We start from the raw sequence: 25,060 nt of genomic DNA, 5'->3' as shown, positions 1-25,060 counted from the left end.
GATAATTGAATCTGCATTGGCTTTCTCTGAAGTGCATACATCCAGTGGGACATTTTAATTAAGACATATCAGGACAACTTCCCATGTCTAATATAAAGTATTCTGCTGCTGTTTGGTAGCAGGAAACTTTCACGTTTCTCATCAACGCGGAGAACATCTGAAAGGGTTCCTCTTCGAGTCGCGTTCGCCCTGATCAGACCCGTCGAGCTCCAATTCAATCCTCCACTTTTATTTTGCACATCATATATGCAGTGAAATATGAAATGACTTTGAGATAAAAATAAATAATAAAAATCTATAACTCTTTGAGTGCCATTCACGTCTAAAGACGTATTTTCAAACCCAAACACTCACTGCCAACCCTGACATTGAAATCTGCCTCTCTTCAACGGCCAATAACTCCGGAATGAAAAATGGTAGGAACACAATTTTATTTCTAATGAAAGAAGAGATGTGAATCTTTCATTTGGTAGGTTCGACGTTTGCATAGTCATAGTTAAGAATATTCTGTTGGGCTTGGACAATCGGGAAACTGCGCGAAAACTGGGGCATTCAGCATATAGCTGAGTTGAAAATGGCTGGCACTCAAGTTAGTCGTCACTGTTTGCTTCTTTTATTACAGACTGCTCACGGCAAATGTAAAACTGTACAGTAGTTGAATTCCACAGACTCAGATTTCAATTGATGTCTCAGCTCCAACCACCTGGATATAAATGATGGCATGAGAACTGCATGATGATGATTTTTTCAGAGGATTAGTGGACAACAGGAACAGTACAAACAGTCTGACTTTAATAACGCTACTCAGAGTTCAAGCACAAAGTCTGAGGTAAGAACAAGGTGGGAATGAACTTGAATGCTAATCCTGATATTTCACACAGTTGCCTACAAACGCTCTTACTGTTGTAGCGCAATGAAGTCAACAGAAAGCATGACTGAGAATTTTGAAATAAAAGCTGCTGTTTTTGCGTTGTCATCCAGCAAACAGTCAAATGTGAACTCTTATTTTACTCTGTTTTTCTTTTCATAATTTAGCCACTCAATTCTGCCGTTCTTATCAGCTAGTTTCTAAGCCAGCTTTGTCTTTGGTCTGTGTGGGAAGCATGAAGCTGGCTCATCACAGCCTTTCTGAGGAAAACATCAGTTTTCTTCATTTGGAAAGGAGTGATGAGAGTGATGAGGGTGATGAGTGGTGTGAGTGATGAGAGTGATGCGAGTGGCGAGTGATGCGAGTGATGAGTGAGATGAGTGGTGCGAGTGACAAGTGATGAGAGTGAGACGAGTGGCGAGTGATGCGAGTGGCGAGTGATGAGTGGCGAGTGATGCGAGTGATGAGTGAGATGAGAGTGAGACGAGTGGCGAGTGATGCGAGTGATGAGTGAGATGAGTGACGAGTGATGAGAGTGACGAGTGATGCGAGTGACGAGTGTTTACTAGACAAGCACTTTGACCAGCTAAGCCACAATGCCATGTCTTCAAATGTTTGGAAGAAGAAAGTTCATTACACCCATCTCACGTTCAATACTTTAGTCAAAGTTCTTATGGATCATGCTTCTTACAAGATTTTTCAACTCTTCAAGACACTCATTCTGTCTCAAGGTATGATGGGGAGAAATATGGCCTCCAGCAATCATAGCTAAGAGTATCCATTTTCATATCTTCGTGTTTGTCGACATGTCCTTGAAACGTCATTGATTGCAGTTTTAGTCATTCTCTCCAGCATGACATAAAACCAAAAGGCCAGGCACTGCTGGGATTTGAACCCAGGATCTCTTGTTTACTAGACAAGCACTTTGACCAGCTAAGCCACAGCACCTTGTTTGCAGAAGTTTACAACAATTTTCTTGTGAACATTTGAAAAGCAATGCAATTCATCAAATGATTCATTTATTTCACTGAATAAAAGGGTTGTACTTGTTGCGCATGAGTCCACGTTGGTTTTCAACGAATATCATAAAGAGATGGACGAAGGCACCGCTGGGATTTGAAGCCAGGATCTCCCGTTCACAAGACAGGCGCTTTCACCAGCTAAGCCACAAGGCCACGATTCCAAACACCTTGAAGAAGGAGGATCTCGTGAACTCTTGAAGAGTACTGGAATTCAGCCTAATCTGAGTCCCTTTTTTATGAAAAAACATTTTAGTTTGAAGTCATTTTGATTAGGATCCCTGTGATGTCAATGAAGGACAGTCTGAGGGTCTTCTGAGCTTTCACCATCTTTGTCAAAGATCTGTCAAGTCCCCATTTTTCAAGTTTTTCTTTCAAAGACTCAGAAAATAAAATTAGTTCAAAATGATTGACCTTTACTTCAAACACGCCCACATGAATTAGTCGACCATCCTGATACGACACGTAATGTCTGGTCGGCATGTGCGTGCATACATTTTTTGGGGGAAAACACTGCCTCAGACAAACAAACCTACTGCCCCTTAGTGTCTCGTACAAATGCTGAAACATTGTAGTCAGTCACGATCGTAATGCTGTAAAGGAACTCTTTCTCCAACACTTCCACGAAGGGCAGAAACGCTTGTGCAATATTACACACCGTCCCCGGGTGGGCTTGAACCACCAACCTCTCGGTTAACAGCCGAGCGCGCTGACCAATTGCGCCACAGAGACATAAGCAGCGGTGTTGTTTGATAAATAGGAGCACAGAAACTTGCTGGTCACTCCTCTTCCTCACAATGAATACAACCCCACCAATGGACTATTCTGACAGTCCAGCAGGCTGTCCATTACACCCATCTCACGTTCAATACTTTAGTCAAAGTGCTTATGGATCATGCTTCTTACAAGATTTTTCAACTCTTCAAGACACTCATTCTGTCTCAAGGTATGATGGGGAGAAATATGGCCTCCAGCAATGATAGCTAAGAGTATCCATTTTCATATCTTCGTGTTTGTCGACATGTCCTTGAAACCTCATTGATTGCAGTTTTAGTCGTTCTCTCCAGCATGACATAAAACCAAAAGGCCAGGCACTGCTGGGATTTGAACCCAGGATTTCTTGTTTACTAGACAAGCACTTTGACCAGCTAAGCCACAGCACCTTGTTTGCAGAAGTTTACAACAATTTTCTTGTGAACATTTGAAAAGCAATGCAATTCATCAAATGATCCATTTATTTCACTGAATAAAAGGGTTGTACTTGTTGCGCATGAGTCCACGTTGGTTTTCAACGAATATCATCAAGAGATGGACAAAGGCACTGCTGGGATTTGAAGCCAGGATCTCCCGTTCACAAGACAGGCGCTTTCACCAGCTAAGCCACAAGGCCATGATTCCAAACACCTTGAAGAAGGAAGATCTCGTGGACTCTTGAAGAGTACTGGAATTCAGCCTAATATGAGTCCCTTTTTTATGAAAAAACATTTTAGTTTGAAGTCATTTTGATTAGGATCCCTGTGATGTCAATGAAGGACAGTCTGAGGGTCTTCTGAGCTTTCATCATCTTTGTCAAAGATCTGTCAAGTCCCCATTTTTCAAGTTTTTCTTTCAAAGACTCAGAAAATAAAATTTCAAAATGACTGACCTTTACTTCAAACACGCCCACGTGAATTAGTCGACCATCCTGATACTACACGTCATGTCTGGTTGGCATGTGCGTGCATACATTTTTTTGGGGAAAACACCACCTCAGACAAACAAACCTACCGCCCCTTAGTGTCTCGTACAGATGCTGAAACATTGTAGTCACTTACAATCATGAAGCTGGAAAGGAACTCTTTCTCCGACGGTCCAAGACTTCCACGAAGGGCAGAAACGCTTGTGCAATATTACACACCGTCCCCGGGTGGGCTCGAACCACCAACCTCTCGGTTAACAGCCGAGCGCGCTGACCAATTGCGCCACGGAGACATAAGCGGCAGTGTCGTTTGATAAATAGGAGCACAGAAACTTGCTGGTCACTCCTCTTCCTCACAATGAATACAACCCCACCAATGGACTATTCCGACAGTCCAGCAGGCTGTCCATTACACCCATCTCACGTTCAATACTTTAGTCAAAGTGCTTATGGATCATGCTTCTTAAAAGATTTTTCAACTCTTCAAGACACTCATTCTGTCTCAAGGTATGATGGGGTGAAATATGGCCTCCAGCAACGACAGCTAAGAGTATCCATTTTCATATCTTCGTGTTTGTCGACATGTCCTTGAAACCTCATTGATTGCAGTTTTAGTCATTCTCTCCAGCATGACATAAAACCAGAAGGCCAGGCACTGCTGGGATTTGAACCCAGGATTTCCTGTTTATAAGACAGGTGCTTTCACCAGCTAAGCCACAATGCCATGTCTTCAACCGTTCGGAAGAAGAAATTTCTTGTGAACTCTTCAAGAGTACTGGAATTCAGCCTAATCTGAGTCCCTTTTTTATGAAAAAACATTTTAGTTTTTTCAGCCCAAATAGGTAATCCCAAATAGGTAATCAGCCCAAATAGGTAATCTCTTCTTTGCTGGAGATTACTGTATTATCGACTGTGACCTTGAAATCATTAACATTTATCTCACGCAGAGAGTGTTTAGACCCAAAAAGAATCGATTCGGTTTTACCAAGATGTAGTGACAGTTTGTTATCGGTAAGCCAAGTACGGATTCTGGTGAGCTCAGAGCTGAGAGCCTCCTCAACCTGCACTTTGTCCTCTCCCGAAATCAGGAGTGCTGAGTCATCAGCAAACAGGAACAATTTGCAGTTACAGGCAGCATTCATGTCGTTAATGTATAGGAGGAACAGTAACGGACCCAGAATGCTGCCTTGAGGAACCCCGCAGCTTACCGGGAGGGACGAGGACAAGGTTCCGTTTATGTCCACCATTTGTTCTCGTCCCTCAAGGTACGATTTCATCCAGTTTGTTGATGTGCTATCAAAACCAATCGCCCCTAGTTTATTCAATAGGATTGAATGGTTGACCGTGTCAAAGGCCTTCTGGAGGTCCAGCATGACCATGCCGCAATACTTGCCCGAGTCTACTTCACGCTTAATGTAGTCGGTCAGATATATGAGGCACGTGTCAGTGGAGTGGGATGTTCTGAAGCCTGATTGGAATTCAAAGAGCAGGCTATGCTCGGCGAGGTAGCGGTTGATTTGCTCCTGGATTATTCTCTCCATAACCTTTGAGATGGAACAAAGGATGGAAACAGGGCGGTAGTTGCCAGGTTCTAATTTGTTTCCTTTTTTATACAGAGGGATAACCCGCGCCGTCTTGAGTTCCTGTGGGACGTGGCACTGATTGATGGATAAATTTATCAGATGGGTTACCACGGGGGCGATAGAGACAGCTGCGTCTCTGAGGAACCGGGTGGGTATGTTGTCAAGGCCTGTGGCCTTGTTAGGTTGAAGGGCAATTAGTTGTTTTAGCACATCAACGGTATTTACAGGTGTGAAAGAGAAAGTGTCCTTTTTAGCACCTAGCTTCTCATAGTGAGTTTGGATGTGGTCAGAACCGTACAGACCTGAATGCGGGGGGAGTTTGCTGACCAACAGGGTGGCAATAGTGGTGAAAAAGCTGTTAAAACAATTTGCTACCACCAACCTGTCGGTCTGGAGCAAACCACTTGAGTTAATGCAGATATTACTGGTTTTTGTTTGGAGTCTGTTGCTGCAGCCTAATTGTTTTAGGGCCTCCCACAGTTTTTGTGGGTTGCTTTTGTTTGCCTCAATGTTCTCATTTAAGAAATTCTTTTTGGCATTTTTTATCATTTTGTTAACCTCATTGCGTAGTTTTCTGCTTTTTTCAAGTAGTTCCTCGTTGTTGGTTTTTCTGTACTCAGAGTAACATTTGTTTCTGAGCTTGATGGCATTCAATATTTCCCCCTTCATCCAAGGTTCTGTACGGGCTCTGACCCGAACAGCAGTTATGGGTGCTATCTTATCGATTACGGACAGAAATGCAGATTTAAAGGAAGACCAGGTCCCCTCGACAGAGGCGGAGTTTAAAGTTTCAGACCAATCAGTTTCCTCCAGCGCTGTTGTTAGAGCTTCTGGGGAGTAATGCTTCAACAATACGTCTACAATACGTCTACAATACGGCCACCCAAGGGTGGAACGGATTGACTCCCGCCCTCAAAACATGCACCTCTTTGGCCTCCTTCAAAAAGGCCCTAAAAATACACCTTTCAGGGGGACAGAAACGGAGATAGTCATCACGACTCTCTCCGGGTCAAACCCCCCCTCCTTTTTTTTTGTCCACCTATGTTGCACGTATTAATTGCTTTAGTAATTTATTGTAATTTATGTAAGTTATTTATTGTCATCTCGCATCAGTGGTGTAATTTATTTTAGATTAATTGTTAGTTTGCACTGGCGGTGTAATAACATTTTATTTTTGTCTTTCTAATGTTACGTTGCATCAATTGCGTAATTTAATATTGGATTTATTTTTATTTGTATTGTTATTTGTATTGTTCTTTGTGGATGATTTATGTACGAAGGACTTTCAACGGAAACAAGCCCGCAAGGGCTTTTTTGAAATGCTCCTCTTAGACAGGATGTTTGACGTTATTTGTACTGTAATACATGCTACTGTTTGACTGTACTTGTACTGTAATACATGCTACTATGTGACTGTACTTGTACTGTAAATACATGCTACTGTGTGACTGTACTTGTACTCTAACATTCTATCTAATAAATATATTCATCATCATCATCAGTTGATGTGATTGAAGTCAGTTTGATTAGGATCCCTGTGATGTCAATGAAGGACAGTCTGAGGGTCTTCTGAGCTTTCATCATCTTTGTCAAAGATCTGTCAAGTCCCCATTTTTCAAGTTTTTCTTTCAAAGACTCAGAAAATAAAATTAGTTCAAAATGATTGACCTTTACTTCAAACACGCCCACATGAATTAGTCGACCATCCTGATACTACACGTCATGTCTGGCCGGCATGTGCGTGCATACATTTTTTGGGGGAAAACACCGCCTCAGACAAACAAACCTACTGCCCCTTAGTGTCTCGTACAAATGCTGAAACATTGTAGTCACTTACAATCATGAAGCTGGAAAGGAACTCTTTCTCCGACAGTCCAAGACCTCCACGAAGGGCAGAAACGCTTGTGCAATATTACACACCGTCCCCGGGTGGGCTTGAACCACCAACCTCTCGGTTAACAGCCGAGCGCGCTGACCAATTGTGCCACAGAGACACAAGCGGCAGTGTCGTTTGATAAATAGGAGCACAGAAACTTGCTGGTCACTCCTCTTCCTCACAATGAATACAACCCCACCAATGGACTATTCCGACAGTCCAGCAGGCTGTCCATTACACCCATCTCACGTTCAATACTTTAGTCAAAGTGCTTATGGATCATGCTTCTTACAAGATTTTTCAACTCTTCAAGACACTCATTCTGTCTCAAGATATGATGGGGAGAAATATGGCCTCCAGCAATGATAGCTAAGAGTATCCATTTTCATATCTTCGTGTTTGTCGACATGTCCTTGAAACCTCATTGATTGCAGTTTTAGTCATTCTCTCCAGCATGACATAAAACCAAAAGGCCAGGCACCGCTGGGATTTGAACCCAGGATCTCTTGTTTACTAGACAATCACTTTGACCAGCTAAGCCACAGCACCTTGTTTGCAGAAGTTTACAACAATCTTCTTGTGAACATTTGAAAAGCAATGCAATTCATCAAATGATCCATTTATTTCACTGAATAAAAGGGTTGTACTTGTTGCGCATGAGTCCACGTTGGTTTTCAACGAATATCATAAAGAGATGGACGAAGGCACCGCTGGGATTTGAAGCCAGGCTCTCCCGTTCACAAGACAGGCGCTTTCACCAGCTAAGCCACAAGGCCACGATTCCAAACACCTTGAAGAAGGAAGATCTCGTGAACTCTTGAAAAGTACTGGAATTCAGCCTAATCTGAGTCCCTTTTTTATGAAAAAACATTTTAGTTTGAAGTCATTTTGATTAGGATCCCTGTGATGTCAATGAAGGACAGTCTGAGGGTCTTCTGAGCTTTCACCATCTTTGTCAAAGATCTGTCAAGTCCCCATTTTTCAAGTTTTTCTTTCAAAGACTCAGAAAATAAAATTATTTCAAAATGGCTGACCTTTACTTCAAACACGCCCACGTGAATTAGTCGACCATCCTGATACTACACGTCATGTCTGGTTGGCATGTGCGTGCATACATTTTTTTGGGGAAAACACCACCTCAGACAAACAAACCTACCGCCCCTTAGTGTCTCGTACAGATGCTGAAACATTGTAGTCACTTACAATCATGAAGCTGGAAAGGAACTCTTTCTCCGACAGTCCAAGACTTCCATGAAGGGCAGAAACGCTTGTGCAATATTACACACCGTCCCCGGGTGGGCTCGAACCACCAACCTCCCGGTTAACAGCCGAGCGCGCTGACCAATTGCACCACGGAGACATAAGCGGCAGTGTTGTTTGATAAATAGGAGCACAGAAACTTGCTGGTCACTCCTCTTCCTCACAATGAATACAACCCCACCAATGGACTATTCCGACAGTCCAGCAGGCTGTCCATTACACCCATCTCACGTTCAATACTTTAGTCAAAGTGCTTATGGATCATGCTTCTTAAAAGATTTTTCAACTCTTCAAGACACTCATTCTGTCTCAAGGTATGATGGGGAGAAATATGGCCTCCAGCAACGACAGCTAAGAGTATCCATTTTCATATCTTCGTGTTTGTCGACATGTCCTTGAAACCTCATTGATTGCAGTTTTAGTCATTCTCTCCAGCATGACATAAAACCAGAAGGCCAGGCACTGCTGGGATTTGAACCCAGGATTTCCTGTTTACAAGACAGGTGCTTTCACCAGCTAAGCCACAATGCCACGTCTTCAACCGTTCGGAAGAAGAAATTTCTTGTGAACTCTTCAAGAGTACTGGAATTCAGCCTAATCTGAGTCCCTTTTTTATGAAAAAACATTTTAGTTGATGTGATTGAAGTCAGTTTGATTAGGATCCCTGTGATGTCAATGAAGGACAGTCTGAGGGTCTTCTGAGCTTTCATCATCTTTGTCAAAGATCTGTCAAGTCCCCATTTTTCAAGTTTTTCTTTCAAAGACTCAGAAAATAAAATTAGTTCAAAATGATTGACCTTTACTTCAAACACGCCCACATGAATTAGTCGACCATCCTGATACCACACGTCATGTCTGGCCGGCATGTGCGTGCATACATTTTTTGGGGGAAAACACCGCCTCAGACAAACAAACCTACTGCCCCTTAGTGTCTCGTACAAATGCTGAAACATTGTAGTCACTTACAATCATGAAGCTGGAAAGGAACTCTTTCTCCGACAGTCCAAGACCTCCACGAAGGGCAGAAACGCTTGTGCAATATTACACACCGTCCCCGGGTGGGCTTGAACCACCAACCTCTCGGTTAACAGCCGAGCGCGCTGACCAATTGTGCCACAGAGACATAAGCGGCAGTGTTGTTTGATAAATAGGAGCACAGAAACTTGCTGGTCACTCCTCTTCCTCACAATGAATACAACCCCACCAATGGACTATTCCGACAGTCCAGCAGGCTGTCCATTACACCCATCTCAAGTTCAATACTTTAGTCAAAGTTCTTATGGATCATGCTTCTTACAAGATTTTTCAACTCTTCAAGACACTCATTCTGTCTCAAGATATGATGGGGAGAAATATGGCCTCCAGCAATGATAGCTAAGAGTATCCATTTTCATATCTTCGTGTTTGTCGACAGGTCCTTGAAACATCATTGATTGCAGTTTTAGTCATTCTCTCCAGCATGACATAAAACCAAAAGGCCAGGCACTGCTGGGATTTGAACCCAGGATCTCTTGTTTACTAGACAAGCACTTTGACCAGCTAAGCCACAGCACCTTGTTTGCGGAAGTTTACAACAATTTTCTTGTGAACATTTGAAAAGCAATGCAATTCATCAAATGATCCATTTATTTCACTGAATAAAAGGGTTGTACTTGTCGCGCATGAGTCCACGTTGGTTTTCAACGAATATCATAAAGAGATGGACAAAGGCACTGCTGGGATTTGAAGCCAGGATCTCCCGTTCACAAGACAGGCGCTTTCACCAGCTAAGCCACAAGGCCACGATTCCAAACACCTCGAAGAAGGAAGATCTCGTGAACTCTTGAAGAGTACTGGAATTCAGCCTAATCTGAGTCCCTTTTTTATGAAAAAACATTTTAGTTTGAAGTCATTTTGATTAGGATCCCTGTGATGTCAATGAAGGACAGTCTGAGGGTCTTCTGAGCTTTCACCATCTTTGTCAAAGATCTGTCAAGTCCCCATTTTTCAAGTTTTTCTTTGAAAGACTCAGAAAATAAAATTATTTCAAAATGATTGACCTTTACTTCAAACATGCCCACATGAATTAGTCGACCATCCTGATACTACACGTCATGTCTGGTCGGCATACATTTTTTGGGGGAAAACACCGCCTCAGACAAACAAACCTACTGCCCCTTAGTGTCTCGTACAAATGCTGAAACATTGTAGTCAGTCACAATCATAAAGCTGTAAAGGAACTCTTCCTCCGACAGTCCAAGACCTCCACGAAGGGCAGAAACGCTTGTGCAATATTACACACCGTGCCCGGGTGGGCTTGAACCACCAACCTCTCGGTTAACAGCCGAGCGCGCTAACCAATTGCGCCACAGAGACATAGGGGGCAGTGTTGTTTGATAAATAGGAGCACAGAAACTTGCTGGTCACTCCTCTTCCTCACAATGAATACAACCCCACCAATGGACTATTCCGACAGTCCAGCAGGCTGTCCATTACACCCATCTCACGTTCAATACTTTAGTCAAAGTTCTTATGGATCATGCTTCTTACAAGATTTTTCAACTCTTCAAGACACTCATTCTGTCTCAAGATATGATGGGGAGAAATATGGCCTCCAGCAACGATAGCTAAGAGTATCCATTTTCATATCTTCGTGTTTGTCGACAGGTCCTTGAAACCTCATTGATTGCAGTTTTAGTCATTCTCTCCAGCATGACATAAAACCAAAAGGCCAGGCACTGCTGGGATTTGAACCCAGGATCTCTTGTTTACTAGACAAGCACTTTGACCAGCTAAGCCACAGCACCTCGTTTGCAGAAGTTTACAACAATTTTCTTGTGAACATTTGAAAAGCAATGCAATTCATCAAATGATCCATTTATTTCACTGAATAAAAGGGTTGTACTTGTTGCGCATGAGTCCACGTTGGTTTTCAACGAATATCATAAAGAGATGGACAAAGGCACTGCTGGGATTTGAAGCCAGGATCTCCCGTTCACAAGACAGGCGCTTTCACCAGCTAAGCCACAAGGCCACGATTCCAAACACCTCGAAGAAGGAAGATCTCGTGAACTCTTGAAGAGTACTGGAATTCAGCCTAATCTGAGTCCCTTTTTTATGAAAAAACATTTTAGTTTGAAGTCATTTTGATTAGGATCCCTGTGATGTCAATGAAGGACAGTCTGAGGGTCTTCTGAGCTTTCACCATCTTTGTCAAAGATCTGTCAAGTCCCCATTTTTCAAGTTTTTCTTTGAAAGACTCAGAAAATAAAATTATTTCAAAATGATTGACCTTTACTTCAAACATGCCCACATGAATTAGTCGACCATCCTGATACTACACGTCATGTCTGGTCGGCATACATTTTTTGGGGGAAAACACCGCCTCAGACAAACAAACCTACTGCCCCTTAGTGTCTCGTACAAATGCTGAAACATTGTAGTCAGTCACAATCATAAGGCTGTAAAGGAACTCTTCCTCCGACAGTCCAAGACCTCCACGAAGGGCAGAAACGCTTGTGCAATATTACACACCGTCCCCGGGTGGGCTTGAACCACCAACCCCTCGGTTAACAGCCGAGCGCGCTAACCAATTGCGCCACAGAGACATAGGGGGCAGTGTTGTTTGATAAATAGGAGCACAGAAACTTGCTGGTCACTCCTCTTCCTCACAATGAATACAACCCCACCAATGGACTATTCCGACAGTCCAGCAGGCTGTCCATTACACCCATCTCACGTTCAATACTTTAGTCAAAGTTCTTATGGATCATGCTTCTTACAAGATTTTTCAACTCTTCAAGACACTCATTCTGTCTCAAGATATGATGGGGAGAAATATGGCCTCCAGCAACGATAGCTAAGAGTATCCATTTTCATATCTTCGTGTTTGTCGACAGGTCCTTGAAACCTCATTGATTGCAGTTTTAGTCATTCTCTCCAGCATGACATAAAACCAAAAGGCCAGGCACTGCTGGGATTTGAACCCAGGATCTCTTGTTTACTAGACAAGCACTTTGACCAGCTAAGCCACAGCACCTTGTTTGCAGAAGTTTACAACAATTTTCTTGTGAACATTTGAAAAGCAATGCAATTCATCAAATGATCCATTTATTTCACTGAATAAAAGGGTTGTACTTGTCGCGCATGAGTCCACGTTGGTTTTCAACGAATATCATAAGGAGATGGACAAAGGCACTGCTGGGATTTGAAGCCAGGATCTCCCGTTCACAAGACAGGCGCTTTCACCAGCCAAGCCACAAGGCCACGATTCCGAACACCTTGAAGAAGGAAGATCTCGTGAACTCTTGAAGAGTACTGGAATTCAGCCTAATCTGAGTCCCTTTTTTATAAAAAGACATTTTAGTTTGAAGTCATTTTGATTAGGATCCCTGTGATGTCAATGAAGGACAGTCTGAGGGTCTTCTGAGCTTTCACCATCTTTGTCAAAGATCTGTCAAGTCCCCATTTTTCAAGTTTTTCTTTCAAAGACTCAGAAAATAAAATTAGTTCAAAATGATTGAGCTTTACTTCAAACACGCCCACATGAATTAGTCGACCATCCTGACACTACACGTCATGTCTGGTCGGCATGTGCGTGCATACATTTTTTGGGGAAAAGCACTGCCTCAGACAAACAAACCTACTGCCACTTAGTGTCTCGTACAAATGCTGAAACATTGTAGTCAGTCACGATCATAATGCTGTAAAGGAACTCTTTCCCCGACAGTCCAAGACTTCCATGAAGGGCAGAAACGCTTGTGCAATATTACACACCGTCCCCGGGTGGGCTCGAACCACCAACCTCTCGGTTAACAGCCAAGCGCGCTAACCAATTGCGCCACAGAGACATAAGCGGCGGTGTTGTTTGATAAATAGGAGCACAGAAACTTGCTGGTCACTCCTCTTCCTCACAATGAATACAACCCCACCAATGGACTATTCCGACAGTCCAGCAGGCTGTCCATTACACCCATCTCACGTTCAATACTTTAGTCAAAGTGCTTATGGATCATGCTTCTTAAAAGATTTTTCAACTCTTCAAGACACTCATTCTGTCTCAAGGTATGATGGGGAGAAATATGGCCTCCAGCAACGACAGCTAAGAGTATCCATTTTCATATCTTCGTGTATGTCGACATGTCCTTGAAACCTCATTGATTGCAGTTTTAGTCATTCTCTCCAGCATGACATAAAACCAAAAGGCCAGGCACTGCTGGGATTTGAACCCAGGATTTCCTGTTTACAAGACAGGTGCTTTCACCAGCTAAGCCACAATGCCATGTCTTCAACCGTCTGGAGGGGGAAATTTCTCGTGAACTCTTCAAGAGTACTGGAATTCAGCCTAATCTGAGTCCCTTTTTTATGAAAAAACATTTTAGTTGATGTGATTGAAGTCAGTTTGATTAGGATCCCTGTGATGTCAATGAAGGACAGTCTGAGGGTCTTCTGAGCTTTCACCATCTTTGTCAAAGATCTGTCAAGTCCCCATTTTTCAAGTTTTTCTTTCAAAAACTCAGAAAATAAAATTAGTTCATAAGAATTGACCTTTACTTCAAACATGCCCACATGAATTAGTCGACCATCCTGATACTACACGTCACGTCTGGTCGGCATGTGCGTACATACATTTTTGGGGAAAAACACTGCCTCAGACAAACAAACCTACTGCCCCTTAGTGTCTCGTCCAAATGCTGAAACATTGTAGTCACTTCCAATCATGGAGCTGGAAAGGAACTCTTTCTCCGACACTCCAAGACTTCCATGAAGGGCAGAAACGCTTGCGCAATATCATACACCGTCCCCGGGTGGGCTTGAACCACCAACCTCTTGGTTAACAGCCAAGCACGCTAACCAATTGCGCCACAGAGACGTAAGCTATGGTGTTGTTTGATAAATAGGAGCACAGAAACTTGCTGGTCACTCCTCTTCCTCACAATGAATACAACCCCACCAATGGACTATTCTGACAGTCCAGCAGGCTGTCCATTACACCCATCTCACGTTCAATACTTTAGTCAAAGTTCTTATGGATCATGCTTCTTACAAGATTTTTCAACTCTTCAAGACACTCATTCTGTCTCAAGATATGATGGGGAGAAATATGGCCTCCAGCAATCATAGCTAAGAGTATCCATTTTCATATCTTCGTGTTTGTCGACATGTCCTTGAAACGTCATTGATTGCAGTCTTTGTCATTCTCTCCAGCATGACACTAAACCAAAAGCCCAGGCACTGCTGGGACTTGAACCCAGGATCTCTTGTTTACTAGACAAGCACTTTGACCAGCTAAGCCACAGCACCTTGTTTGCAGAAGTTTACAACAATTTTCTTGTGAACATTTGAAAAGCAATGCAATTCATCAAATGATCCATTTATTTCACTGAATAAAAGGGTTGTACTTGTTGCGCATGAGTCCACGTTGGTTTTCAACGAATATCATCAAGAGACGGACAAAGGCACTGCTGGGATTTGAAGCCAGGATCTCCCGTTCACAGGACAGGCGCTTTCACCAGCTAAGCCACAAGGCCACGATTCCAAACACCTTGAAGAAGTAAGATCTCGTGAACTCTTGAAGAGTACTGGAATTCAGCCTAATCTGAGTCCCTTTTTTATGAAAAAACATTTTAGTTTGAAGTCATTTTGATTAGGATCCCTGTGATGTCAATGAAGGACAGTCTGAGGGTCTTCTGAGCTTTCACCATCTTTGTCAAAGATCTGTCAAGTCCCCATTTTTCAAGTTTTTCTTTGAAAGACTCAGAAAATAAAATTAGTTCAAAATGATTGACCTTTACTTCAAACACGCCCACACGAATTAGTCGACCATCCTGATACTACACGTCATGTCTGGTCGGCATACATTTTTTGGGGGAAAACACCGCCTCAGACAAACAAACCTACTGCCCCTTAGTGTCTCGTACAAATGCTGAAACATTGTAGTCAGTCACAATCATAAAGCTGAAAAGGAACTCTTTCTCCGACAGTCCAAGACCTCCACGAAGGGCAGAAACGCTTGTGCAATATTACACACCGTCCCCGGGTGGGCTTGGACCACCAACCTCTCGGTTAACAGCCGAGCGCGCTAACCAATTGCGCCACAGAGACATAAGGGGCACTGTTGTTTGATAAATAGGAGCACAGAAACTTGCTGGTCACTCCTCTTCCTCACAATGAATACAACCCCACCAATGGACTATTCCGACAGTCCAGCAGGCTGTCCATTACACCCATCTCACGTTCAATACTTTAGTCAAAGTGCTTATGGATCATGCTTCTTAAAAGATTTTTCAACTCTTCAAGACACTCATTCTGTCTCAAGGTATGATGGGGAGAAATATGGCCTCCAGCAACGACAGCTAAGAGTATCCATTTTCATATCTTCGTGTTTGTCGACATGTCCTTGAAACCTCATTGATTGCAGTTTTAGTCATTCTCTCCAGCATGACATAAAACCAAAAGGCCAGGCACTGCTGGGATTTGAACCCAGGATTTCCTGTTTACAAGACAGGTGCTTTCACCAGCTAAGCCACAATGCCATGTCTTCAACCGTCTGGAGGGAGAAATTTCTCGTGAACTCTTCAAGAGTACTGGAATTCAGCCTAATCTGAGTCCCTTTTTTATGAAAAAACATTTTAGTTGATGTGATTGAAGTCAGTTTGATTAGGATCCCTGTGATGTCAATGAAGGACAGTCTGAGGGTCTTCTGAGCTTTCACCATCTTTGTCAAAGATCTGTCAAGTCCCCATTTTTCAAGTTTTTCTTTCAAAAACTCAGAAAATAAAATTAGTTCATAAGAATTGACCTTTACTTCAAACATGCCCACATGAATTAGTCGACCATCCTGATACTACACGTCACGTCTGGTCGGCATGTGCGTACATACATTTTTGGGGAAAAGCACTGCCTCAGACAAACAAACCTACCACCCCTTAGTGTCTCGTCCAAATGCTGAAACATCGTAGTCACTTCCAATCATGGAGCTGGAAAGGAACTCCTTCTCCAACACTCCAAGACTTCCATGAAGGGCAGAAACGCTTGCGCAATACCATACACCGTCCCCGGGTGGGCTTGAACCACCAACCTCTTGGTTAACAGCCAAGCGTGCTAACCAATTGCGCCACAGAGACATAAGCTATGGTGTTGTTTGATAAATAGGAGCACAGAAACTTGCTGGTCACTCCTCTTCCTCACAATGAATACAACCCCACCAATGGACTATTCTGACAGTCCAGCAGGCTGTCCATTACACCCATCTCACGTTCAATACTTTAGTCAAAGTTCTTATGGATCATGCTTCTTACAAGATTTTTCAACTCTTCAAGACACTCATTCTGTCTCAAGATATGATGGGGAGAAATATGGCCTCCAGCAATCATAGCTAAGAGTATCCATTTTCATATCTTCGTGTTTGTCGACATGTCCTTGAAACGTCATTGATTGCAGTCTTTGTCATTCTCTCCAGCATGACACTAAACCAAAAGTCCAGGCACTGCTGGGACTTGAACCCAGGATCTCTTGTTTACTAGACAAGCACTTTGACCAGCTAAGCCACAGCACCTTGTTTGCAGAAGTTTACAACAATTTTCTTGTGAACATTTGAAAAGCAATGCAATTCATCAAATGATCCATTTATTTCACTGAATAAAAGGGTTGTACTTGTTGCGCATGAGTCCACATTGGTTTTCAACGAATATCATCAAGAGACAGACAAAGGCACTGCTGGGATTTGAAGCCAGGATCTCCCGTTCACAAGACAGGCACTTTCACCAGTTAAGCCACAAGGCCACGATTCCAAACACCTTGAAGAAGTAAGATCTCGTGAACTCTTGAAGAGTACTGGAATTCAGCCTAATCTGAGTCCCTTTTTTATGAAAAAACATTTTAGTTTGAAGTCATTTTGATTAGGATCCCTGTGATGTCAATGAAGGACAGTCTGAGGGTCTTCTGAGCTTTCACCATCTTTGTCAAAGATCTGTCAAGTCCCCATTTTTCAAGTTTTTCTTTGAAAGACTCAGAAAATAAAATTAGTTCAAAATGGTTGACCTTTACTTCAAACAAGCCCACACGAATTAGTCGACCATCCTGATACTACACGTCATGTCTGGTCGGCATACATTTTTTGGGGGAAAACACCGCCTCAGACAAACAAACCTACTGCCCCTTAGCGTCTCGTACAAATGCTGAAACATTGTAGTCAGTCACAATCATAAAGCTGTAAAGGAACTCTTTCTCCGACAGTCCAAGACCTCCACGAAGGGCAGAAACGCTTGTGCGATATTACACACCGTCCCCGGGTGGGCTTGAACCACCAACCTCTCGGTTAACAGCTGAGCGCGCTAAACAATTGCGCCACAGAGACATAAGGGGCAGTGTTGTTTGATAAATAGGAGCACAGAAACTTGCTGGTCACTCCTCTTCCTCACAATGAATACAACCCCACCAATGGACTATTCCGACAGTCCAGCAGGCTGTCCATTACACCCATCTCACGTTCAATACTTTAGTCAAAGTGCTTATGGATCATGCTTCTTAAAAGATTTTTCAACTCTTCAAGACACTCATTCTGTCTCAAGGTATGATGGGGAGAAATATGGCCTCCAGCAACGACAGCTAAGAGTATCCATTTTCATATCTTCGTGTTTGTCGACATGTCCTTGAAACGTCATTGATTGCAGTTTTAGTCATTCTCTCCAGCATGACATAAAACCAAAAGTCCAGGCACTGCTGGGACTTGAACCCAGGATTTCCTGTTTACAAGACAAGCACTTTGACCAGCTAAGCCACAGCACCTTGTTTGCAGAAGTTTACAACAATTTTCTTGTGAACATTTGAAAAGCAATGCAATTCATCAAATGATCCATTTATTTCACTGAATAAAAGGGTTGTACTTGTTGCACATGAGTCCACATTGGTTTTCAACGAATATCATCAAGAGACGGACAAAGGCACTGCTGGGATTTGAAGCCAGGATCTCCCGTTCACAAGACAGGCGCTTTCACCAGTTAAGCCACAAGGCCACGATTCCAAACACCTTGAAGAAGTAAGATCTCGTGAACTCTTGAAGAGTACTGGAATTCAGCCTAATCTGAGTCCCTTTTTTATGAAAAAACATTTTAGTTTGAAGTCATTTTGATTAGGATCCCTGTGATGTCAATGATGGACAGTCTGAGGGTCTTCTGAGCTTTCACCATCTTTGTCAAAGATCTGTCAAGTCCCCATTTTTCAAGTTTTTCTTTGAAAGACTCAGAAAATAAAATTAGTTCAAAATGATTGACCTTTACTTCAAACACGCCCACACGAATTAGTCGACCATCCTGATACTACACGTCATGTCTGGTCGGCATACATTTTTTGGGGGAAAACACCGCCTCAGACAAACAAACCTACTGCCCCTTAGTGTCTCGTACAAATGCTGAAACATTGTAGTCAGTCACAATCATAAAGCTGTAAAGGAACTCTTCCTCCGACAGTCCAAGACCTCCACGAAGGGCAGAAACGCTTGTGCAATATTACACACCGTCCCCGGGTGGGCTTGAACCACCAACCTCTCGGTTAACAGCCGAGCGCGCTAACCAATTGCGCCACAGAGACATAAGGGGCAGTGTTGTTTGATAAATAGGAGCACAGAAACTTGCTGGTCACTCCTCTTCCTCACAATGAATACAACCCCACCAATGGACTATTCCGACAGTCCAGCAGGCTGTCCATTACACCCATCTCACGTTCAATACTTTAGTCAAAGTGCTTATGGATCATGCTTCTTAAAAGATTTTTCAACTCTTCAAGACACTCATTCTGTCTCAAGGTATGATGGGGAGAAATATGGCCTCCAGCAACGACAGCTAAGAGTATCCATTTTCATATCTTCGTGTTTGTCGACATGTCCTTGAAACGTCATTGATTGCAGTTTTAGTCATTCTCTCCAGCATGACATAAAACCAAAAGCCCAGGCACTGCTGGGACTTGAACCCAGGATCTCTTGTTTACTAGACAAGCACTTTGACCAGCTAAGCCACAGCACCTTGTTTGCAGAAGTTTACAACAATTTTCTTGTGAACATTTGAAAAGCAATGCAATTCATCAAATTATCCATTTATTTCACTGAATAAAAGGGTTGTACTTGTTGCGCATGAGTCCACATTGGTTTTCAACAAATATCATCAAGAGATGGACAAAGGCACTGCTGGGATTTGAAGCCAGGATCTCCCGTTCACAAGACAGGCGCTTTCACCAGTTAAGCCACAAGGCCACGATTCCAAACACCTTGAAGAAGTAAGATCTCGTGAACTCTTGAAGAGTACTGGAATTCAGCCTAATCTGAGTCCCTTTTTTATGAAAAAACATTTTAGTTTGAAGTCATTTTGATTAGGATCCCTGTGATGTCAATGAAGGACAGTCTGAGGGTCTTCTGAGCTTTCACCATCTTTGTCAAAGATCTGTCAAGTCCCCATTTTTCAAGTTTTTCTTTCAAAAACTCAGAAAATAAAATTAGTTCATAAGAATTGACCTTTACTTCAAACATGCCCACATGAATTAGTCGACCATCCTGATACTACACGTCACGTCTGGTCGGCATGTGCGTACATACATTTTTGGGGAAAAACACTGCCTCAGACAAACAAACCTACCACCCCTTAGTGTCTCGTCCAAATGCTGAAACATTGTCGTCACTTCCAATCATGGAGCTGGAAAGGAACTCCTTCTCCGACACTCCAAGACTTCCATGAAGGGCAGAAACGCTTGTGCAATATCATACACCGTCCCCGGGTGGGCTTGAACCACCAACCTCTTGGTTAACAGCCAAGCGCGCTAACCAATTGCGCCACAGAGACATAAGCTATGGTGCTGTTTGATAAATAGGAGCACAGAAACTTGCTGGTCACTCCTCTTCCTCACAATGAATACAACCCCACCAATGGACTATTCTGACAGTCCAGCAGGCTGTCCATTACACCCATCTCACGTTCAATACTTTAGTCAAAGTTCTTATGGATCATGCTTCTTACAAGATTTTTCATCTCTTCAAGACACTCATTCTGTCTCAAGGTGTCTATGATGGGGAGAAATATGGCCTCCAGCAATGATAGCTAAGAGTATCCATTTTCATATCTTCGTGTTTGTCGACATGTCCTTGAAACCTCATTGATTGCAGTTTTAGTCATTCTCTCCAGCATGACATAAAAACGAAGGGGCAGACACTGCTGGGACTTGAACCCAGGGTCCCTTGTTTCCTAGACAAGCACCTCGACCAGCTAAGCCACAGCACCTTGCTAGCCGAAGTCTACAACAATTTCCTTGTGAACATTTGAAAAGCAATGCAATTATGCCTGCTTGCAAAGCATAATCAGGCAGAGGACATCCTAAACTCTCCAAACTATATAAACACTATCCAGACTCTCAAACTCCCCTTCAACAACCCACATCTTGAATGGAGCCTGAGCGGTCTCTATCGCTGTCAAACCGCGTGGCAAAATCTGAATCCCCTCCCCAAAGCAATCACGTGGTACAGCCGGGCAGCGAGGCTTTGGACATCATCATTTGTGGCTCCTCCCCTAAGCGAAGCAAGCCTCGATACGCGCTTCCCGGAAACGCCCCCCTCATTACTCGACGCACGCTTCGAAGCCTCGACACATCTCGTAACGTCACTAATATTCGGGGTGCTCTTGATAAGTGTGCTCTCTGAGTGGCCTTCAAAACGATTATTGCTTCAAAACTATGTGCAACAGTAAATTTGCACTATTTTTAACATAAAAATAAAATAAAATCCTTACATAAAGCACCTTCAACTTTTGTCCCTGGACCTGAAGTGTCGTTGAGCTTCTCTTCACGCAACATCAACATAATCCGTCACTGGGTCAGTAGAACACACTAATAAAGAATTAACCCCAAAAGGAAACACGCCTCAAACACGCATCACCTAGCTGAGATGGAGACACTATGTTTTTCCGAGAGAAATAAAGGTCTGCAGTGAAGCTCAAGCTGGGAAGCAGCTCTCTCCACGTAAACCACCCGCTGGTTTATGGGCCTGGCGCGTTCTGCTCCTGTTGTTGTTTAGTGCTGACGTTCTCGGATTCCCACAGAGAGCTGGCTGAACAGACCTGATGTCAGCCTGAGGTTTTTCCACCAGCTGTTGAGAAGCATTTTGAGCTGGAAAAAACTTCGGCGCAGAAGTCATCCCCGGAGCCGCGTTGGTTTGCTCGGGTCAGGTCGGATCACAGGTCAGGTCGGGTCACAGCCGAGCAGTTTCTCTTGTTAAGGCTGAACCAACAAAACCTCACATCCCCCGCGTGGCTCGGTTTTACGGGGGGGGGGGGGTCTTCACCACGCCATTGATTTGTTTTCTTGCAAATGGGGAGCTGTCACAAAGTGTCGGCTGGTTGAAGCTGAGAGGAGGCCCAACTGCAAGTGCTGTGCTCTGGGCATCCTGCTGGCTTCACAAGGCTCATATGAATACATTTGTTTGTCAAAAGAAGATCATCTTAAAACGTTAAGATTCTGGGAGGCGCGTTTCCTGGCGTGTGACGTTATCCACTCGCCGTCTCAGCAGCTTGTTGCCTATTCCTCCAGCTCTTGGTGATCGTTTGAGAAACCCAGAAGTAGCGTTCTGACGTTCCAGAGTTTGTCTGTCTTTGTTTGGTGCTGGGTTTGCAGTCCATGATTCACAATTCCGGCTTCCTCCCACCACCAAAAACCGCTTAAACCAACTTGCCTGAATGATATTCTGCCTGTGATGAACTGGCGGCTTGTCCAGGGTGCACATTCCGCCAGAGCTGGGACTTGAACTGGGGAAGCGGTGGACTTCTCCACTCCCCAGCCCAGTGCCCAACCCACTGCCGTCCCTGCTTTCATGGACGGCAGCGGCTGAATGTAAAATCAGAAGGTGCACTTCTGCTGTCCAGCTCATCAGACATCGTCACCACAGCAATGCTATTTCACAGTATTTCCATTTCAGTGTGATATTTCTAGGAAGCTGCACGCTGTTCAAAAGCCAGCAGAAACATGAGATATCTGCTGCGATGATGGATGTGGGATCGCATCGGGTGATGAGAAGCATCACAGCGGTGGTGATATTTAATGAGGCCTGTGGAGGTGACCGTTTAGGTGTTTGACAGATGCCTTTTGATGTGACTGAGAGTATCACTGCAAAGCTTATTTTTAAATGTAAATGCCATAGTGTGTAATCCTGCTACTACTACTGTACTTCCTGCTTGTCCAATGAGCGGTTGCCACATCAAATCAACCTTCTCCACCTCACCCTGTCCTTTGCATCGTCCTCCCCAACACCAGCCACTCTCATGTCCTCCCTCACTACGTCCATGTCTCTTCTCCTGGGTCGTCCTCTAGCCCTGTCCTTTGCATCGCCCTCCCCAACACCAGCCACTCTCATGTCCTCCCTCACTACGTCCATGTCTCTTCTGAAAAAAAAGAAAACGCTACGCCGCGGTCGGCAAGGACGAGGCGAGACCCAGGGGCGGGGAGCGGCAAAAGGACGAGCTGCACGTAGAGACAAGATCCAAAGAATATTCCGACGGGGAACAGCGGGCGGCGCAGGGCTTATGAGGGCTGGTGGTGATTTGCATCAATCTGCCTCAGGTGCGCCCGGGGTGACCGCAGCCAATCCGCACGCCGCCGGTCCTGGAGCGAGAAGCTGAAACAGGTGTGCGTGATAAGGCAAATTAGCAAGCGCAGCAACATGACCCTCACAAATGTCCCACTTCTTCTTAGCTAACCTCTTTTCCTATCTACACCTGCACTTCCTGGTTCCACCACCAGCTCTCCTTATCTCCTGTCCTTCCAGAAGACACACCCAGTCCTCTCCTACCTGTCTCCCTGATCACCTGAGTTGTTGTATTCCAGTCTTCTGGAAGCCTCTCTTGTCCACACAGAGTCTGTCTCACCTCGTCCCTGAAAGACACACAACACTCTTTGTTCTTCAGCCTCCACCACTTTGTCCTCTGCTCTGCCTTCGTCCTCTTCATCTTCTTCACCACTAGAGTCCTCTTCCTCACCACCAGCCTATGCTGGCTGGCTACACTCTCTCCTACCACGACCTTAAGGTCACCAACCTCCTCTAAACTGTCGTCCACCTGCGTGGTCCTTCCTCCACGCATCCATCACCCAGGCTGAAGTTACTGAGGTGGTTGTCAAGCACCTCGGTGGCAGGTCACCGGGGGTGGATGAGATTGAACCTGCGTATCTTAAGTCTCTGGATGTTCAGGGACTGTCTTGGTTGACATGTCTCTGTAACATTGCAGGGCAGTTGGGGTCAGTGCCTCTGGACTGGGGTGGCGGTTCCCCTTTTCAAGAAGGGGGACTGGAGGGTGTCCTCCAACTATCGGGTGATCACTCTCCTCACCTTCCCAGGGAAAGTCTATTCCAGGGTGCTGGAGAGGAGGATCCGACCAATAGTCACACCTTGGATGCAGGAGGAACAATGCTGTATTTGTCCCCATCATGTAACACTGGATCAACTCTCCACCCTCCGTCGGGTGCTCAAGGGTTCATGGGAGTTCGCATGTGTTTTGTGGATTTGGAGAGGGAGTTTGACCGCGTCCCTTGTAGCATCTGTGTGAATGTAGCGAGCGAGTGAATGTCGGTCGCGGTCAGGAGGGTCGATGGCGCAAATTGGCAGCCTCGCTTCTGTCAGTCTGCCCCGGGTAACTGTCATTGTCTTGTCATTTCGGTCATTTCTTCGTTTTCTGCTCAGACAGGAGTAAAAGTATCTGGACTCTTTACCAGTCATTTAGAACTGAAGAAGCTTCTTGGATAAGAGGACTTTCAACAGAAACAAGACCGCAAGGGCTTTTTTGAAATGCTCCTCTTAGACAGGATGTTTGACTGTACTTGTACTGTAATACATGCTACTGTGTGACTGTACTTGTACGCTAACATTCTATCTAATAAATATATTCATTATCCTAATCAAACTTAAGCAAGTCCAGCTGATTTATTTTTTCCCATCTTGAGTTTAAAATGTGGTGAATAACTGGAGGCCACCTTATTCTCCCACTCTGTGACAGTTAGATGATATGGTACCATATCTTTTAAAACATTTAATTTAAGTATGATTATTGTTTAAATACAATTTTGGAAGAATTTCTATGACAGTATGAAATATGGTAGTTGGGTCATTGCTTCCTATTGGTGCCTTTTCTGTCCCCAGGAAATAACTCTCAATATCACATGTGTATAATTAAAGGCTTTTATTAGAGATTGAGGTCTTCTTTATAACAATAAAACAAAATAATGCATGTAATAAACTAAATAAATAAATAAATGCACACCATTTTCTGATGTCCTCAAAGCAAATTTACCAGCAGCTTTGAGTAATCGGACCTCTCGTTTGTCAGAAAAACTTTAAGTTCTTCTCGTAGCTCATACACACGGGCCAGCCACCGGACCTCCATGTGGAGCAATAAGACTTGATGCTCTGCTCCCACTTTAGCTATCTCTTAGCGTAAGCGTAAGCGTATTGTGTTTAGGCAAAGGCAACAAGGCCAACGCCTTAAAAATAAACAGAAAAAGAAGCTGGAACGAGAAATTGAACATCTCAAAGCTGCCTTGTCTAAAAAAAAAATTGAAAAAGACAATCAGAGATTGCAGACCCCGCCTCCAATAGACTATTGGATCTTGTGAGACAGTAAACAGGGCTTCCGGATCAGAGGGGCCAAACCTGCTCTAGCTTGCTGCTCCGGAATGTCCTACAAGACACCTTCTGGACTCTATTTCCCATCATGCCATTCGTGTCCCTCCCTCTTAAAGTGACAGTTTACAGCACAGGCACAATTCCAGATGTAT

General features: G+C 43.9%; 32 non-coding genes across 32 annotated transcripts; all 32 read right to left on the bottom strand.

The window, feature by feature from the left end:
* Window positions 1–1,742: 1,742 nt before the first annotated feature.
* On the bottom strand, window positions 1,743–1,816 carry trnat-agu (transfer RNA threonine (anticodon AGU)). The gene has a single exon. It is a non-coding gene; the product is annotated as a tRNA-Thr (tRNA).
* Window positions 1,817–2,545: 729 nt separating this feature from the next.
* trnan-guu (transfer RNA asparagine (anticodon GUU)) lies at window positions 2,546–2,619 on the bottom strand. The gene has a single exon. It is a non-coding gene; the product is annotated as a tRNA-Asn (tRNA).
* Window positions 2,620–2,976: 357 nt separating this feature from the next.
* trnat-agu (transfer RNA threonine (anticodon AGU)) lies at window positions 2,977–3,050 on the bottom strand. Its single transcript has one exon. It is a non-coding gene; the product is annotated as a tRNA-Thr (tRNA).
* Window positions 3,051–3,203: 153 nt separating this feature from the next.
* On the bottom strand, window positions 3,204–3,277 carry trnat-ugu (transfer RNA threonine (anticodon UGU)). Its single transcript has one exon. It is a non-coding gene; the product is annotated as a tRNA-Thr (tRNA).
* Window positions 3,278–3,784: 507 nt separating this feature from the next.
* trnan-guu (transfer RNA asparagine (anticodon GUU)) lies at window positions 3,785–3,858 on the bottom strand. Its single transcript has one exon. It is a non-coding gene; the product is annotated as a tRNA-Asn (tRNA).
* A 357-nt stretch (window positions 3,859–4,215) lies between these two features.
* Window positions 4,216–4,289, bottom strand: trnai-uau (transfer RNA isoleucine (anticodon UAU)). Its single transcript has one exon. It is a non-coding gene; the product is annotated as a tRNA-Ile (tRNA).
* A 2,779-nt stretch (window positions 4,290–7,068) lies between these two features.
* Window positions 7,069–7,142, bottom strand: trnan-guu (transfer RNA asparagine (anticodon GUU)). The gene has a single exon. It is a non-coding gene; the product is annotated as a tRNA-Asn (tRNA).
* Window positions 7,143–7,499: 357 nt separating this feature from the next.
* On the bottom strand, window positions 7,500–7,573 carry trnat-agu (transfer RNA threonine (anticodon AGU)). The gene has a single exon. It is a non-coding gene; the product is annotated as a tRNA-Thr (tRNA).
* Window positions 7,574–8,310: 737 nt separating this feature from the next.
* trnan-guu (transfer RNA asparagine (anticodon GUU)) lies at window positions 8,311–8,384 on the bottom strand. Its single transcript has one exon. It is a non-coding gene; the product is annotated as a tRNA-Asn (tRNA).
* A 357-nt stretch (window positions 8,385–8,741) lies between these two features.
* Window positions 8,742–8,815, bottom strand: trnat-ugu (transfer RNA threonine (anticodon UGU)). The gene has a single exon. It is a non-coding gene; the product is annotated as a tRNA-Thr (tRNA).
* A 518-nt stretch (window positions 8,816–9,333) lies between these two features.
* Window positions 9,334–9,407, bottom strand: trnan-guu (transfer RNA asparagine (anticodon GUU)). The gene has a single exon. It is a non-coding gene; the product is annotated as a tRNA-Asn (tRNA).
* A 357-nt stretch (window positions 9,408–9,764) lies between these two features.
* On the bottom strand, window positions 9,765–9,838 carry trnat-agu (transfer RNA threonine (anticodon AGU)). Its single transcript has one exon. It is a non-coding gene; the product is annotated as a tRNA-Thr (tRNA).
* A 153-nt stretch (window positions 9,839–9,991) lies between these two features.
* trnat-ugu (transfer RNA threonine (anticodon UGU)) lies at window positions 9,992–10,065 on the bottom strand. The gene has a single exon. It is a non-coding gene; the product is annotated as a tRNA-Thr (tRNA).
* A 500-nt stretch (window positions 10,066–10,565) lies between these two features.
* trnan-guu (transfer RNA asparagine (anticodon GUU)) lies at window positions 10,566–10,639 on the bottom strand. Its single transcript has one exon. It is a non-coding gene; the product is annotated as a tRNA-Asn (tRNA).
* A 357-nt stretch (window positions 10,640–10,996) lies between these two features.
* On the bottom strand, window positions 10,997–11,070 carry trnat-agu (transfer RNA threonine (anticodon AGU)). Its single transcript has one exon. It is a non-coding gene; the product is annotated as a tRNA-Thr (tRNA).
* Window positions 11,071–11,223: 153 nt separating this feature from the next.
* Window positions 11,224–11,297, bottom strand: trnat-ugu (transfer RNA threonine (anticodon UGU)). The gene has a single exon. It is a non-coding gene; the product is annotated as a tRNA-Thr (tRNA).
* A 500-nt stretch (window positions 11,298–11,797) lies between these two features.
* Window positions 11,798–11,871, bottom strand: trnan-guu (transfer RNA asparagine (anticodon GUU)). The gene has a single exon. It is a non-coding gene; the product is annotated as a tRNA-Asn (tRNA).
* A 357-nt stretch (window positions 11,872–12,228) lies between these two features.
* Window positions 12,229–12,302, bottom strand: trnat-agu (transfer RNA threonine (anticodon AGU)). The gene has a single exon. It is a non-coding gene; the product is annotated as a tRNA-Thr (tRNA).
* Window positions 12,303–13,039: 737 nt separating this feature from the next.
* trnan-guu (transfer RNA asparagine (anticodon GUU)) lies at window positions 13,040–13,113 on the bottom strand. The gene has a single exon. It is a non-coding gene; the product is annotated as a tRNA-Asn (tRNA).
* A 357-nt stretch (window positions 13,114–13,470) lies between these two features.
* On the bottom strand, window positions 13,471–13,544 carry trnat-ugu (transfer RNA threonine (anticodon UGU)). The gene has a single exon. It is a non-coding gene; the product is annotated as a tRNA-Thr (tRNA).
* Window positions 13,545–14,061: 517 nt separating this feature from the next.
* trnan-guu (transfer RNA asparagine (anticodon GUU)) lies at window positions 14,062–14,135 on the bottom strand. The gene has a single exon. It is a non-coding gene; the product is annotated as a tRNA-Asn (tRNA).
* Window positions 14,136–14,492: 357 nt separating this feature from the next.
* On the bottom strand, window positions 14,493–14,566 carry trnat-agu (transfer RNA threonine (anticodon AGU)). Its single transcript has one exon. It is a non-coding gene; the product is annotated as a tRNA-Thr (tRNA).
* Window positions 14,567–15,293: 727 nt separating this feature from the next.
* trnan-guu (transfer RNA asparagine (anticodon GUU)) lies at window positions 15,294–15,367 on the bottom strand. Its single transcript has one exon. It is a non-coding gene; the product is annotated as a tRNA-Asn (tRNA).
* A 357-nt stretch (window positions 15,368–15,724) lies between these two features.
* On the bottom strand, window positions 15,725–15,798 carry trnat-ugu (transfer RNA threonine (anticodon UGU)). The gene has a single exon. It is a non-coding gene; the product is annotated as a tRNA-Thr (tRNA).
* Window positions 15,799–16,315: 517 nt separating this feature from the next.
* Window positions 16,316–16,389, bottom strand: trnan-guu (transfer RNA asparagine (anticodon GUU)). Its single transcript has one exon. It is a non-coding gene; the product is annotated as a tRNA-Asn (tRNA).
* A 357-nt stretch (window positions 16,390–16,746) lies between these two features.
* trnat-agu (transfer RNA threonine (anticodon AGU)) lies at window positions 16,747–16,820 on the bottom strand. The gene has a single exon. It is a non-coding gene; the product is annotated as a tRNA-Thr (tRNA).
* Window positions 16,821–17,547: 727 nt separating this feature from the next.
* Window positions 17,548–17,621, bottom strand: trnan-guu (transfer RNA asparagine (anticodon GUU)). The gene has a single exon. It is a non-coding gene; the product is annotated as a tRNA-Asn (tRNA).
* A 357-nt stretch (window positions 17,622–17,978) lies between these two features.
* On the bottom strand, window positions 17,979–18,052 carry trnat-ugu (transfer RNA threonine (anticodon UGU)). The gene has a single exon. It is a non-coding gene; the product is annotated as a tRNA-Thr (tRNA).
* A 727-nt stretch (window positions 18,053–18,779) lies between these two features.
* On the bottom strand, window positions 18,780–18,853 carry trnan-guu (transfer RNA asparagine (anticodon GUU)). Its single transcript has one exon. It is a non-coding gene; the product is annotated as a tRNA-Asn (tRNA).
* Window positions 18,854–19,210: 357 nt separating this feature from the next.
* Window positions 19,211–19,284, bottom strand: trnat-agu (transfer RNA threonine (anticodon AGU)). Its single transcript has one exon. It is a non-coding gene; the product is annotated as a tRNA-Thr (tRNA).
* Window positions 19,285–20,020: 736 nt separating this feature from the next.
* trnan-guu (transfer RNA asparagine (anticodon GUU)) lies at window positions 20,021–20,094 on the bottom strand. Its single transcript has one exon. It is a non-coding gene; the product is annotated as a tRNA-Asn (tRNA).
* A 361-nt stretch (window positions 20,095–20,455) lies between these two features.
* trnap-agg (transfer RNA proline (anticodon AGG)) lies at window positions 20,456–20,529 on the bottom strand. Its single transcript has one exon. It is a non-coding gene; the product is annotated as a tRNA-Pro (tRNA).
* Between the last annotated feature and the right edge of the window lie 4,531 nt (window positions 20,530–25,060).

The sequence above is a fragment of the Brachionichthys hirsutus genome, chromosome 4, assembly GCF_040956055.1.
Source record: "Brachionichthys hirsutus isolate HB-005 chromosome 4, CSIRO-AGI_Bhir_v1, whole genome shotgun sequence".
In the NCBI taxonomy this organism is placed as follows: Eukaryota; Metazoa; Chordata; class Actinopteri; order Lophiiformes; family Brachionichthyidae; genus Brachionichthys; species Brachionichthys hirsutus.
This window is presented reverse-complemented; position numbering and strand designations above follow the sequence as displayed.